Source organism: Phyllobates terribilis, unplaced genomic scaffold, assembly GCF_046119375.1.
Source record: "Phyllobates terribilis strain yellow unplaced genomic scaffold, ASM4611937v1 Scaffold_2__4_contigs__length_985480577, whole genome shotgun sequence".
NCBI lineage: Eukaryota > Metazoa > Chordata > Amphibia > Anura > Dendrobatidae > Phyllobates > Phyllobates terribilis.
In genome coordinates this window covers 114,171,485-114,185,122 of record NW_027362762.1, presented here as the reverse complement: position 1 = coordinate 114,185,122, position 13,638 = coordinate 114,171,485, and positions in this window count along the sequence as shown.

The following is a 13,638-nucleotide window of genomic DNA, read 5'->3' as shown; positions in this document are numbered from 1 at the left end:
GTGGTCTGTGGTCCCCACCTGCTGAACCACTCCTTTATTGAGTGTGTCTTGATAATTGTCAATAATTTCCATCTATTGTCTATTCCATTTGCACAACAGCATGTGAAATTGATTGTCAATCAGTGTTGCTTCCTAAGTGGACAGTTTGATTTCACAGAAGTTTGACCTACTTGGAGTTATATTCTGTTGTTTAAGGGTTCCCTTTATTTTTTTGAGCAGTGTATATATTTTTTTAATCTGGGAAGGGACTCCAGTAGAGCTACAATCCTTTTTCCAAACTCTGAACAACAACGATCGTAACCTGTACCTTACAAATATGATAAGGATAAAATTAAATTCTTGGATATAGTTATTAAGAGTGATCATATGAACATGTTACAATCAGATGTATATCGGAAAAAGACCGCTGTCAAATCCTACTTGCATGCAACATCATCCCAAATGTTCAAGGGCATTCCCACGGGACAGTTTCTCCGTGTGAAACTTATCTGTTCCACGGAGGAAGATTTTGAAAAACAAGCGATAAATCTCAAAAATCGCTTCTTGGACAGAGGATATAGTAGAAGAAACATAAATAAGGCCTTCTACCATGCGAACAATTCAGATCGTCAAAAATTACTGTATTCATCTGGGAAACAATTGAAGAAGGAGAAGGTGAGATTGATCACCCAATACCATTCACATTGGGAGCTAATGAGAAAGAGTGTTGAAAAATTTTGGCCTCTTCTACTTACAGACTCAATTATTGAGAACTATGTGACGCCCAATGCAAGTATCACAGCACGTAGAGGCCGAAATGTAAAAGATCTAGTAGTTTCGAGTCATTACCAACCAAGTGAAAACCTATTCCCACCAGTGAAAAAGGGTAGCAATTGGGGATGCACCCCTTGTGGTAGGTGCATTGCATGCCCCAATATTGCAACACACTTTTCAAACGCGGAGGGTACAAAAACGTACATGATCACACAAAATATCTCATGTTCCACATGGGCAGTCATTTATTATGCACAATGCCCCTGACCAAAAATTTATGTAGGCATGACGTCTAGAGAGTTGAACGAGAGTGCGGGAGCATGTAAGGGACATTATGGCAGCTAATACGGAGACAAATGAGGAATCTCTAAAGAACCTGCCAGGCACTTTAAAAAGTTTCATGACTATGATCACACAATGTTACATGTGAGAGGAATTGACCGCATACTATCTGGTATACGTGGAGGCAATGTGAGTAAAAGACTACTACAACGGGAGCGTAAGTGGATTTGGACGTTGAACACCGTTCAACCGATAGGTCTGAATGAAGCCATGAACTTTGTATCGGTCTTAAAAAAATATTCATATCTCTTAGTGTTCTCTGTCCACCTGTTACTAATATTTCTTGACCAGTGTTGTGTTTTTAAATTTTAATATTTTATATGTTTTTAGATGCTTTTATTATCTTTTTTTTCTGTGGTTGTTTATTGGTAGGGATGGAACCACTATTAAGGTTCCCTATGGGGCTAATAAAATATGTGCTTATGGATATGTACATGTATATGGGATAGAACCATCATTATGGTTCCCTATAGGGCTAACAAAGCAGATATGTACATGTACGTATACATATGGACTCTGATAAACATCTACTTACTTGTTTGCTTTCTTTCCTAGTTGGGGGCTCGGCTTGTTGCGGGTCGTCGTGCATTTTGGGACGGACTGTTGCTGCATGCATACCTGAAAAAATCAAAGAATGAAAAAATCTAAGAATAAAAAGAATAAGGACATTATTGATGAAAATGCGAATATACTAAGTATTGTTATGTATTGTTGAATATTGAGTATTATTGTTAGTATTGGTATACACTATATTATTTATTGGTTAATGAAATAATTATTGGCTATTCATATGATTTTTATATATTTTGGGAGGGTTGATTTATTTACCGCATATGTAATTTATTCACTATGAATTTATTTATTATGTAATATAATAATATATATTTTAGTGCACTATAGGACGCTCCTGTTATTTGGGATATATCTATACATACACTGGTTATATACTAATATACCTTTTGCACTTCATCTCACATATTGCACATTATCTCATTGTTTTGTGAGGTTACTTACATAGAATTGGTCACATTTTAGCCTATAAATGTTATTTATTTATTTTATTTATTGTTAGTTTATGATATTTTCACATCTATATTATTTCACTGTATTGGTCACATTCTAGTCTATAGATTTTATTCACATCTACATTATTTTATACTTCCTTTTCACTTATTACACACTCTATTTATTTATAGATATAATACTTTTTTCACATTTACATTATTTCACATTTTGTTTTGATTTATTATACACTTTATGTATTTATATATATTTTACTATATATTATATATTTTTTTCTTGGATGTACGTTTTATATATATTTTTTATGTATTTATTATTATTATTTATATCTAGATACTGTACTATTGGATAGTTAATTCATTTTCTGTATGTATGGGTGATGATATTTATGGGATACCTTTACATCTTAGGGACATGCCTGGTTATATTGATTGGATAATGTTTCATAATTAGGGATATGCCTGGTTATATTGATTAGATAATGGTTAATTTGTTGATTTTTAATTTGATGCACTATTGGATTTTGATATACCAACTATGAGAACGGGACTGGGTGCTATTGCTTAGGTGCCACTTCTTATTCGATTATACAGATGGTGCAGAGTGCCTATACATATATGTATTGTATAAATTAAAGGCACATCGTATTGGCATGTATGTACATCGTGCTCCTTAGGAGTATGTGTATGCATACAGCGCACCCATACATACATACAGTATACACATAAAGATTGAATATACATAATACTAACATCCTTATAAATCATGCCTCTTGACGTTATATATAGATACATATAAGTGAGTCCATATATACATGTATGTGCGTAGATTTAATATACATTATATTAATTCCCTTATATATTGTGCCCCTAGAATTTACATCTGGAGTTGTGTGCATGCGGCCTCCTGAGTGATCCGTCGGCATTGTGGGCTGCATCTTGATTCCGGTGAGGACGTGGTTGCGTAACCAGGTTCCGATCATGTGACCTTAACGTGACCGGGTGCCTGCTTGCGTCACCGGGTCCTCATTCCGGAATGACGCGGCTTGTGATGCATTCGGTGTCATGGGGGGACATGTCATGCGCCGAAATAACTCCACCCATACAAACTGATTGGTTATATACCTATATACCATATAAATTGACAACCCCCCTGGTCTATAGCCACGCCCCTTGACGAAGGCAGACGCCGAAACACGCGTCGGGATGATCTGTGGCGCCATACTGCTGGGAGGTAATGACACTAGGTGGGTACTATTTATGATTTTGATACTAATTGACCGGATCCCCACTTAATAGGGCAGGCACTCTTTCTTACCAGGAACCTTGTAGCATTAGCTTTTGTACTGTCATGCTTACTACCTTATAAGACTTCTCTATATCCTACATCTGAGCATGTATTCTTGGCTGCTTATTTTAAGTACTGTATTTATGGTTGGTAGCACTGATGCACCTTTCATATTATGTATGTATATTATTTTTGTAATCTTTAAGCACTGAAGCACTTTTTTTCAGTGTTTTTTACACCTGGTTACACTTGCAAGCTCTGACGGGTTTTTTTTTATATGTAAATTATGCCTGTCTATAGTGAATTATACTCCTTGTGATTTCATCCATTGTTTTGATCCTTGCACATTTATTTATTTATTTATTTATATATTTGATTCATGGTATCCTCTTGTGGTTTGTGTCGCTTTTTAGTGTCTTTATTCATTGTACCTTAACAAAGATTGTTAGTAAACTAGGTCATCTCTTATGACGCCCTCTAAAACTTTGCAAACTACTGATGTCAGACTTACTGGACGGTAGTTACATGGATCCACCTTCTTACCTTTCTTTAATATCTGTACCACATTGGCTATATCTGTATCCCCAGTTACCATCACATGGTCCCAGTCTACACAATTAAGGTCTTCCCTTAATTTGTTGAAATCAGCTTTCCTAAAGTTCCAGGATTTTGCATTTCCTTTTTGACATGTTTTATTGAATATTACAATGAAACGTACCATATTATGGTCACTGCTTCCCAAATGCTCCCGGACCTGTAGATCTGAAATTGTATCTGGTCTATTTGACAGAACCAGATCCAGCAGATTACCTCCCCTGGTTTGTTCATCAACCAGCTGAGAGAGGTAATTCTCCTGAACTGTGGATAAGAACTTGCAGCTTTTAGCACAACTGGAAGATCCTATGTCCCATTGAATATCTGAATAGTTAAAATCCCCCATAATAAGAACCCTTTTATTATTTGCTGCATTTTTAATTTGTTCCAGCATTTCGTCCTTTACCAGTTCAGCTGTATTAGGAGGCTTGCAACAAACTCCAATTAGCAGCTTTCCATTATTGCCATCCCCATGTACATTAACCCAGACTGTCTCTACATTGTCACAGCTCCCCCCAATGTTGTCATTAAGCACATGTTTTAAGTTGGATCTTACAAAAATACACGCCCCCCCACCTTTTTTGTCTTTCCTGTCCTTTATAAATGTAGTGTATCTCTTGTATCCCTCTATGTTTGTCACCCAGTCATGGCTTTCATCCAGCCAGGTTTCCGTAATACCCACCACATTGTATTCTGTGACCAACATAAGAGTCTCCAGTTCAGCCATTTTGTTTGCGAGACTTCTTGCATTTGCCAGCAGACATTTAATACTATTAGCACATTTGTTACTCCTACTCAGCTGCCTACTTTCCTTGTGTATCCCAGCCCCCCTAGATCCTCTATAACCCCTGCTGTCCCACTCTCTCTGTCTACTCTATCTATCCCCTTATAAGCATGCATACCCTCCCTCCCCCCAGATCCTAGTATAAAAGCTTCTCCATCCGTCTGACCATTTTTTCCCCCAGCAGAGCTGCACCCTCCCCATTGAGATGCAGCCCGTCCCTACTGTAGAGCCTGTAGCCGACAGCAAAGTCGGCCCAGTTCTCCATGAAACCAAACCCTTCCTTCCTACACCAATGTCTAAGCCACTTATTTATCTCCCTAAGCTCCCGCTGTCTATCTAGTGATGCATGTGGTACCAGCAGTATTTCTGAAAACACCACCTTGGAGGTCCTGGCCTTCAGCTTCTTTCCTAGTTTCCTGTAATCATTTTTAAGGACCTTCCACCTCCCTCTAACTTTGTCATTAGCACCTATGTATACCATGATCGCTGGGTTTTCCCCAGCCCCACCCAGCAATCTGTCTATCCGATCCGCAATATGTCGAACCCGAGCACCAGGCAGACAACACACTGTTCGGCATTCACGGTCTCGTCGGCCGATGACCCTGTCAGTCCGCCTAATTATAGAGTCCCCTACCACCAACATCTGTCTGGGCTTTGCTGCACTCCTATTTCCCTCCTTCCTACAGCAGTCGTCTTCCTGGTTGCTAGTAGCAACGTCCTGCTGCAGTGATCCCAGCCCTGGGCTAGCATTCCTAATATCAGCCAAACAGGCATATTTACTAGGTTGTGCCAGATCAGGACTGTGCCCCCTGGCACTTTTCCCCCTACCTCTTCTTCTAATTGTTACCCAGCTACCTACTTCCGGGTCCTGATCTTCCCCACTTTCACATCACTGGTCCAACCAGTGCAAGCTCAGTGAGCTCTAAACTCCTCTCCAGGTTTGCAATGCTCCTGGGTGTTGCTAGCTGCACATTTAGATCCAGTATCTGGGCTTCCACACATGTAACTCGCTGACATTGAGGACAGACATATTCACCCTCAAACGGCTGTTCAAGGCATGCATACATCTCACAAGATGCACACCTGGTAGCACAGTCCATGGAGCACATGTTAAATGGGGTTAAACAATCCAGGTAAAAGCAGAAAAACAAATGGAAGGCTAGCAAGGAAAACACCAAACTATGCTCTGGCATTAAACTATGTTATTGCGTTTAACTAAGTACTTTTCTGCCACTTTTGTACTTAATTGCAGCCCCTGGGACGCTCAATCCAGCCTCTGCACGCTCAGGAGCCTCGCTGGTTGTTTTTTGACTTGTAGTGCTTGCAATCAACCCAGCACAGGTGATCCTGTTTAGGAGAATCTAAAACAAATAGTCCGGAGGATATTGCCGCAGTTGATGCAAAGAATTTACATGCAGGTCGACTACTGACGGAGTTCTGTCAGCGGTTGGGGATCTCTTCGGGTCCAGTGGCCCCTCGTAGAAGGGGGGCACTTTCATGCTCCTGGATTTGATCCCTTGAATTTGTGTTCTGTGGTCAGCTTCTCTTTCTGCCGAGCCATATTTTTTGTCTTGCTATTTGGGTTCTGCTATTCTGGCTGCAGTCTGTCTAGTTTAACACAGATGTTTTTATTTCTCTGTCTATTCTGTTTATCTTCAGAAAGTAGTCAGTATATTTGTTAACAGTACTTGCTTTAGGCTATGTGCCCACGATGCAAAAATGCTCAGGATTTTTTTTGAGCGTTTCTGCATCTCCCTGTCAGAAAAAACGCATGCGGATTGTACATGTGGATTGTACATGCGGATTGTACATGCGGATTGTACATGTGGATTGTACATGCGTTTTTCCTGCCAGGGACATGCGGATGTGAAGCGGTCTTCACTTGCATTTCCGCATGCGGGTTGACAAGCGCTTTCCAAGCGATTAGCATCACTTGGAAAGTGCTTGTGACAACTAGGTTACACTATATAAATCCATGCAGCCGGCATGGATTTATATAGTGTGACCCCAAAGCATGTCCAAAAATAAAAAAATAAATGTATACTTACCCTCCGATGGCCCGCGCTGTCTTGCTTCACCGTCCCGGCTGCCGGCAGCGGTGGATTGAAGGACCTGCCGACATCAGCGTCGCGTGACCCGTCACATGACTCTGACGTCAGCGCAGGTCCTTCAATCCACCGCGAAGTGCCGGGAAGCAAGGAGGAGCGCACCGCGGGCCGCCGGAAGGTAAATATATATTTATTTTTTATTTTAGTCTTTTTTTACAGCTTTTTTTAATGGTACCTGGGTGTGGATGAGACTCTCCTCTCCTCTACACCCGGGTACCATCCGCACATTAGAACTCGCCAATTACGCAAGTACAGATGCAGTCTTGCGGAATTGGCGCGTTCTAATGCAAGTCAATGGCGGCGAAAACACAGCACTTCCGCAAAATAATTGGTAGTGCTGCGTTTTTTTCCGCAATGATAATCCGCAGCGGAAATTTCCGCAGCATGTGCACAGCACATGCGGATTATCATTGGGGGACATGGCAGGCCTTCTACCATGCGTTTTTTAAGCTTTTCTGCAGCGTTTTTGCCGCTGCGGAAATGCTTAAAAAACGCATCGTGGGCACACAGCCTAATTCTTTGTTTTTTGTTCTTTCGATATTTACTTTACTCACTCTGGGATCTTTCCTTTGTTCAGCACACTTCTCCTCTTGTAGGTAATTCACACTAAACTCTGCCCTCCGGTTTTTCAGAAGGAACGTGAAGCAATTCAATCGCCTTTTAGGCAGTTAGGTCCGAGTTGCCATCTCCTAGTCTTTTTTTATGGCTACCTCTATATTTGCAGACACCACTAGGGACTGCAGAGTCAAGATATCTAGTCTATACAAGAACCGACATGATCAGTTGAGTTTTTTTTATTGTTTAACCTATTATTTCCCAGTGATTTACTACACAGGCATAACAGAGATTTGACTATGACTGAGACGTTCTTAATGAACTTACAATAGTAATTAGCCAAACCTAAGAACTTCTGTAAAGCTTTAAGATTAGTAGGTTGCACCCAATCAAGGACGACCTGTACCTTAACAGAAACCAAATGACACAAAAACTGAATCTGCTGAACCTCAAATTGACACTTTTCTAGCTTGCCAAATAAATGTTTGTCACAAAGAGCTTGAAGCACCTGTCGAACATGCTCCTGATGCTCCTCACGAGAAGCTGAGTAAATCAAGATGTCATCCATGGGAACCATGCAGGGGCACCGGCATTACCGTTACACTGTGTCTACACTAATACCCCCACTCCACATAGTGTGTCCGCACTAATCCCCTCAACTCCTCGGTGTGTCTGCACTAATCCCGCCCACTCCTCATACTGTTCCTGCACTAACCCCCCCACTCCTCATACTGTGTCTGCACTAATCCACCCACTCCTCATACTGTGCCTGCAGTAATCTCCCTCATTTCTCATACTATGCCTGCACTAATCTCCCCCACACCTCATAGTGTATCTGCACTAATCCCCCACTCATCATACTGTGTCCGCACTAATCCCCCCACTCCTCATACTGTGCCTGCAGTAATCTCCCTCATTTCTCATACTATGCCTGCACTAATCTCCTCCACACCTCATAGTGTATCTGCACTAATCCCCCACTCATCATACTGTGTCCGCACTAATCCCCCCACTCCTCATACTGTGCCTGCAGTAATCTCCCCCCATTTCTCATACTATGCCTGCACTAATCTCCCCCACACCTCATAGTGTATCTGCACTAATCCCCCCACTCCTCATACTGTTTCTGTTCTAAATCCCCCCACTCTTCATACTGTGTCTGCGCCAATCCCTTAAACCTCCCTCCTCAGTGTGTCCTCACCAATCCACATACCTCTCCTTATAATGTGTCTGCACAAATGCCCCCTAACTCCTCATATTGTGTCCGCACCAATCCTTACACCCCCAATCCATATACTGTGTCTGTCTTGGTCCTCATGTCTCCTTAAATTTCTCTGTCTCTTCATTTCCAGGGGAGCACTTACCAGCCCGACGTTCACCGCTCCTCTGCAGCGCTGTAGAGGGACGTCAGGAGCGTGATCAGATGACCTGGTCGCGCTGCTGATGTGCCGGCTTTCAGGGCTTCAATTGTACTCACGTCTGAGAAACACGAGTACAATTGATTGCTTCTCTGAGCTCAGCTGGAAAGTCGGCACAGAGAGCGGCCGACTCCCACTCTGAGGGGTAGCAGAATGCGCCCCCTCCCGCTACGCCCCTGACATTAATAACACCTACAAGAATCCAGCACAAGACTGATAATGAAATATTAAAATAATCTTTAATGAAAACAAAATAGACAACGCACATTAATTAAATCATATGCGACAAGACAGACAACATAAAATAAAAGAAGGTGGAGGGAAAAAGTGCAAAAATTATGATGTAGATATATATAAGTGACCCAGGGATCTGGACAAATAATTACTCAAATAGAAAATCCTATAGACCTTATAAATCATCAAAAAGTTCTTGATTCTTGATATCCCTATTTATGAACATAGTAGTCAAAAAAAAGTGCAGAGTGCAAAAATATGAATGTATAAATGCAACAAATAAAATGCCAGTGCACAAGAAAAAAATGCAATTCTTAATTCATAATAGAATAAATAATATAAAGTTCAACTCTTAAAGAATGATGGACTACCAAGAATTAACTGTAACACCTTGGAGCTGATGCCTGAGCAACTCTAACATTCAGTGTGCTCCTTGACTCTGAATGTGCCAGGTCCTGTTCTGTTTTTCCTGCCTGTCCGCCTTCCTGGAGGCTGTATTCCCAGGCCTGTCTGAACTATCTCCTAGCCTGTTGTGTGTCCGCCTTCCTGGAGGCTGTATTTCCAGGCCAGTCTGAACACGCTCCTAGCCTGTTCGTCCCGCCTTCTGGGGGCCGCATACCCAGACCCGCTCCTGTATCTCGCTGCAGTGTCAGTTCCTGTCTGAACACTCAGTTCCTGTCTGAACACTCTCCTAGTCTGTTACCTGTTTTTCTCTATGTTCGTACCTTCCCTTTTTCTGCAGAGTCTGAACCTGCACCTAACTCCTACTCGTTGTCGCTGTACTTCCGTTTGTGAGTTTACAGTCCATTCGCTACTTTATTGCAAGTATCTTGTGTGTATCTGGTTCTGCCTTTCCCTTCCAGTCTGTTCCGTGTGAACAGAGCCCTGTCCCCTCTGCTCTGCCTTTGCTCACCGCTCCGGTGGTTTATCTCTGCTCTGCCTTACTCACCGCTCCGGCGGTTTCTGCCCGCTCTGCCTTGCTCACCGGTCCGGCGGTTTCTGCCCGCTCTGCCTTGCTCACCGCTCCAGTGGTTCCTGCCTGCTCTGCCTTGCTCACCGCTCCGGCAGTTCTTGCCCACTCTGCCTTGCTCACCGCTCCGGCGGTTCTTGCCTGCTCTGCCTTGCTCACCGCTCCGGCGGTTCCTGCCTGCTCTGTCTTGCTCACCGCTCCGGCGGTTCCTGCCTGCTCTGCCTTTCTCACCGCTCCGGCAGTTCCTGCCTGCTCTGCCTTGCTCACCGCTCCGGCGGTTCCTGCCTGCTCTGCCTTGCTCACCGCTCCGGTGGTTCCTGCCTGCTCTGCCTTGCTCACCGCTCTGGCGGTTCCTGCCTGCTCTGCCTTGCTCACCGCTCCGGCGGTTCCTGCCTGCTCTGCCTTGCTCACCGCTCCGGCGGTTCCTGCCTGCTCTGCCTTGCTCACCGCTCCGGCAATTCCTGCCTGCTCTGCCTTGCTCACCGCTCCGGCGGTTCCTGCCTGCTCTGCCTTGCTCACCGCTCCGGCGGTTCCTGCCTGCTCTGCCTTGCTCACCGCTCCGGCGGTTCCTGCCTGCTCTGCCTTGCTCACCGCTCCGGCGGTTCCTGCCTGCTCTGTCTTGCTCACCGCTCCAGCGGTTCCTGCCTGTTCTGCCTTGCTCACCGCTCCGGCGGTTCCTGCCTGCTCTGCCTTGCTCACCGCTCCGGCGGTTCCTGCCTGCTCTGCCTTGCTCACCGCTCCGGCGGTTTCTCCCTGCTCTGCTTGCTCACTGCTCCGGCGGTACCTCTCTGCTCCGCCTTGCCCACCGCTCCGGCGGTTCCTCTCTGCTCTGCTTGTCTACCGCATCTGCGGTTCTGTTCCTGAATCCCAGTCTGTACTGGACCCTATCCAGCCTGTGCTCCAACCTGCTAGTACCTCTCCGTCTGCACGCCAGCCGTACTTGTCAGTACCCTCCTGTCTGCATACCAGCCGTGCCTGCCAGTATCCTCCTGTCTGCACTCCAGCCGTGCCTGCCAGTGCGCACCTGTCTGCATGCCAGCCGTGCCTGCCAATACCCACCTGTCTGTGTGCCAGCCTAACCTGCCAGTTCCTGTATTCCCCGGTGTGGGTCAACAGCCGTGTCCGGGGTCTGGCCTGGAGTAGCACCTGGTCCCTCTGCTCGGTTCCTCCCTGGTGCACGGCGTCGTTAGCCGTCTTGCGACCTTGGTCGGATCGGGTTGATACTTAGTTACGCCCCTCCAGGTACTCTCTGGTTCATGGCACAGTGGAATCACTAAATCACGCACACGCCAGTCAGCCCGGGCGTGTGCATAACATTAACTAAAAGTATACAACATTTATAGATGAGTCACATGAATGTAAGTATAATAAAAGGACTACAAATCCATAGCCATCAATAGACAGTGTAATACAGCAGCTATAATAGGCAAACAGTGCAACAATTTACATTAAAAACAATTGCAGACATGATTTTTTCCCCAGTTACCTGCATTTAAGTAAGAAAAAAATTGTCCACAAAGGTGGTCAATCCCTTTAAGGGTTTTTGAACCCTGAAGCCAATAAAAGAAGTGACATAAGACAGAACGTGTGAATTGCAATGTTGTTTTGATATTGCTGTGCACTATAGCAATTTTATAGGGCACTTTTGTAGCGCAAGAATCCGCCTGAAAAGACGACATGTATACATACCCTTAGACCCACAGATTCTACATTGAAAATTCACAAAAACGTACGGTACAATATATATATTAATGGGTTTTTAAAGACCACATTTTCACATAACAGATATTATGCTGTGGACTCTATGTTATTGTCAGTTTGCTGTGGAGTGCCTATAGTGGATTTCTCACTATGCATTGGCATGCAACATGCAGATTTTGCTGAGAACTCATTCTCATTCTTAGATTGCTGGTTAGAGAGCAAAAACCATGTGCAACCAACTTTTTTCCACTGCTAGTTAGCGCCATTGAACAGACAGGTGGAAAGGGGGAATATGGACAAAGTTTTATGTGCCCAAGGTAATAGCAAACCCACCCAGTTGACCTCCTAATAATCAAAACCAAACTGCAATTTGGAAATAGCAATGTACAGTGGCTTGCGAAAATATTCAACCCTCTTGGCATTTTTTGTGTTTTGCTACCTCACAACCTGGAATTTGACTGGTTTTTTTTGAGGGTTTGTATCAGTTCATGTAAAGAACATGCCTACAACTGTGAACATTTGGTTTTCTTTTCATTGTGAAGCAAACAACAAATAGCACAAGATAACTGAAAACTTCAGTGTGCATAACTATTCACCCCCCTAAAGTAAGTACTTTGGAGAGCCTCCTTTTGCAGCAATTACAGCTGCAAGTCACTTTGGATAAGTCTCTATGAGCTTTCCACATCTTGCCACTGGGATTTTTGTCCAAGGCAAAACTGCTCCAGCTCCTTCAAGCTAGATTGTTTCCTCTGGTGAACAGCACTCTTCAAGTCTGACCACAGATTCTCAATTGGATTAAGGTCTGGGCTTTGACTAGGCCAGTCCAAAACATTTACATATTTCCCCTTAAACCACTCGAGTGTTGTTTTAGCAGTATGCTTTGGGTCATTGTTTTGTTGAAAGGTGAACCTCCATCCCAGTATCAAATCACTGACAGACTGAAACAGGTTTTGCTCAAGAATATCCCTGTATTTCGCACCATCCATTTTCCCCTCAACTCGGACCATTTTCCCTATTCCTGCTGCCAAAAAACATCCCCACAGCATGATGCTGCCACCACCATGTTTCACTGTAGTGATGGAGCTCTTGAGATGATGAGCTGCGTTGGCTTGGTGCCAGACATAGCGTTTACCTTGATGGGCAAAAAATTAAATTTTGGTCTCATCTGACTACAGCACCTTCCTCCATCCATTTGGGGAGTCTCCCAAAAATCATTTGGTAAACCCAAAACGAGCCTTACAATTTCAGTGTGTAAGTAAAGGTTTTTTTGCCCACTCTTCCATAAAGGTCATCTCTATGGAGTGTACGGCTTATTGTGGTCATAAGGACAGATACTCCAGTCTCTGCTTGGGAACTCTGCAGCTCCTCCTGGGTTACCTTCGGTCTCTGTGCTGCCTCTCTGATTAATGCTCTACTTGCCCGGGTTAACAGTTTTGGTGGGCAGCCCTCTATTGGCAGGTTTGTTGTGGTACCATGTTCTTTCCATTTGATGATAATGGATTTAATTGTGCTCCGGGGGATCATTAGAGATTGGGATATTTTTTTATAACCCAACACTGACTTGTATTTCTCAACAACTTTGTCCTTGACTTGCTTGGAGATTTCCTTGGTCTTTATGGTGTTGTTTGGTTTGTGGTGCCTCTTGCTTGATGGTGTTGCAGCTTCTGTGGCCTTTCAGAAAAGGTGTGTATGTACTGACAGACATGTGACACTTAGATTGCCCACAGGTGTACATCCTTTCACTAAATATGTGACTTATGAAGGTTATTGCTTGCACCAGAAATTTTTAGGGATTTCATCGCAAAAATGGTGAATACATATGCACATGCCAATTTTTATTTATTTGATCCCATTAATTTAATTTATGCC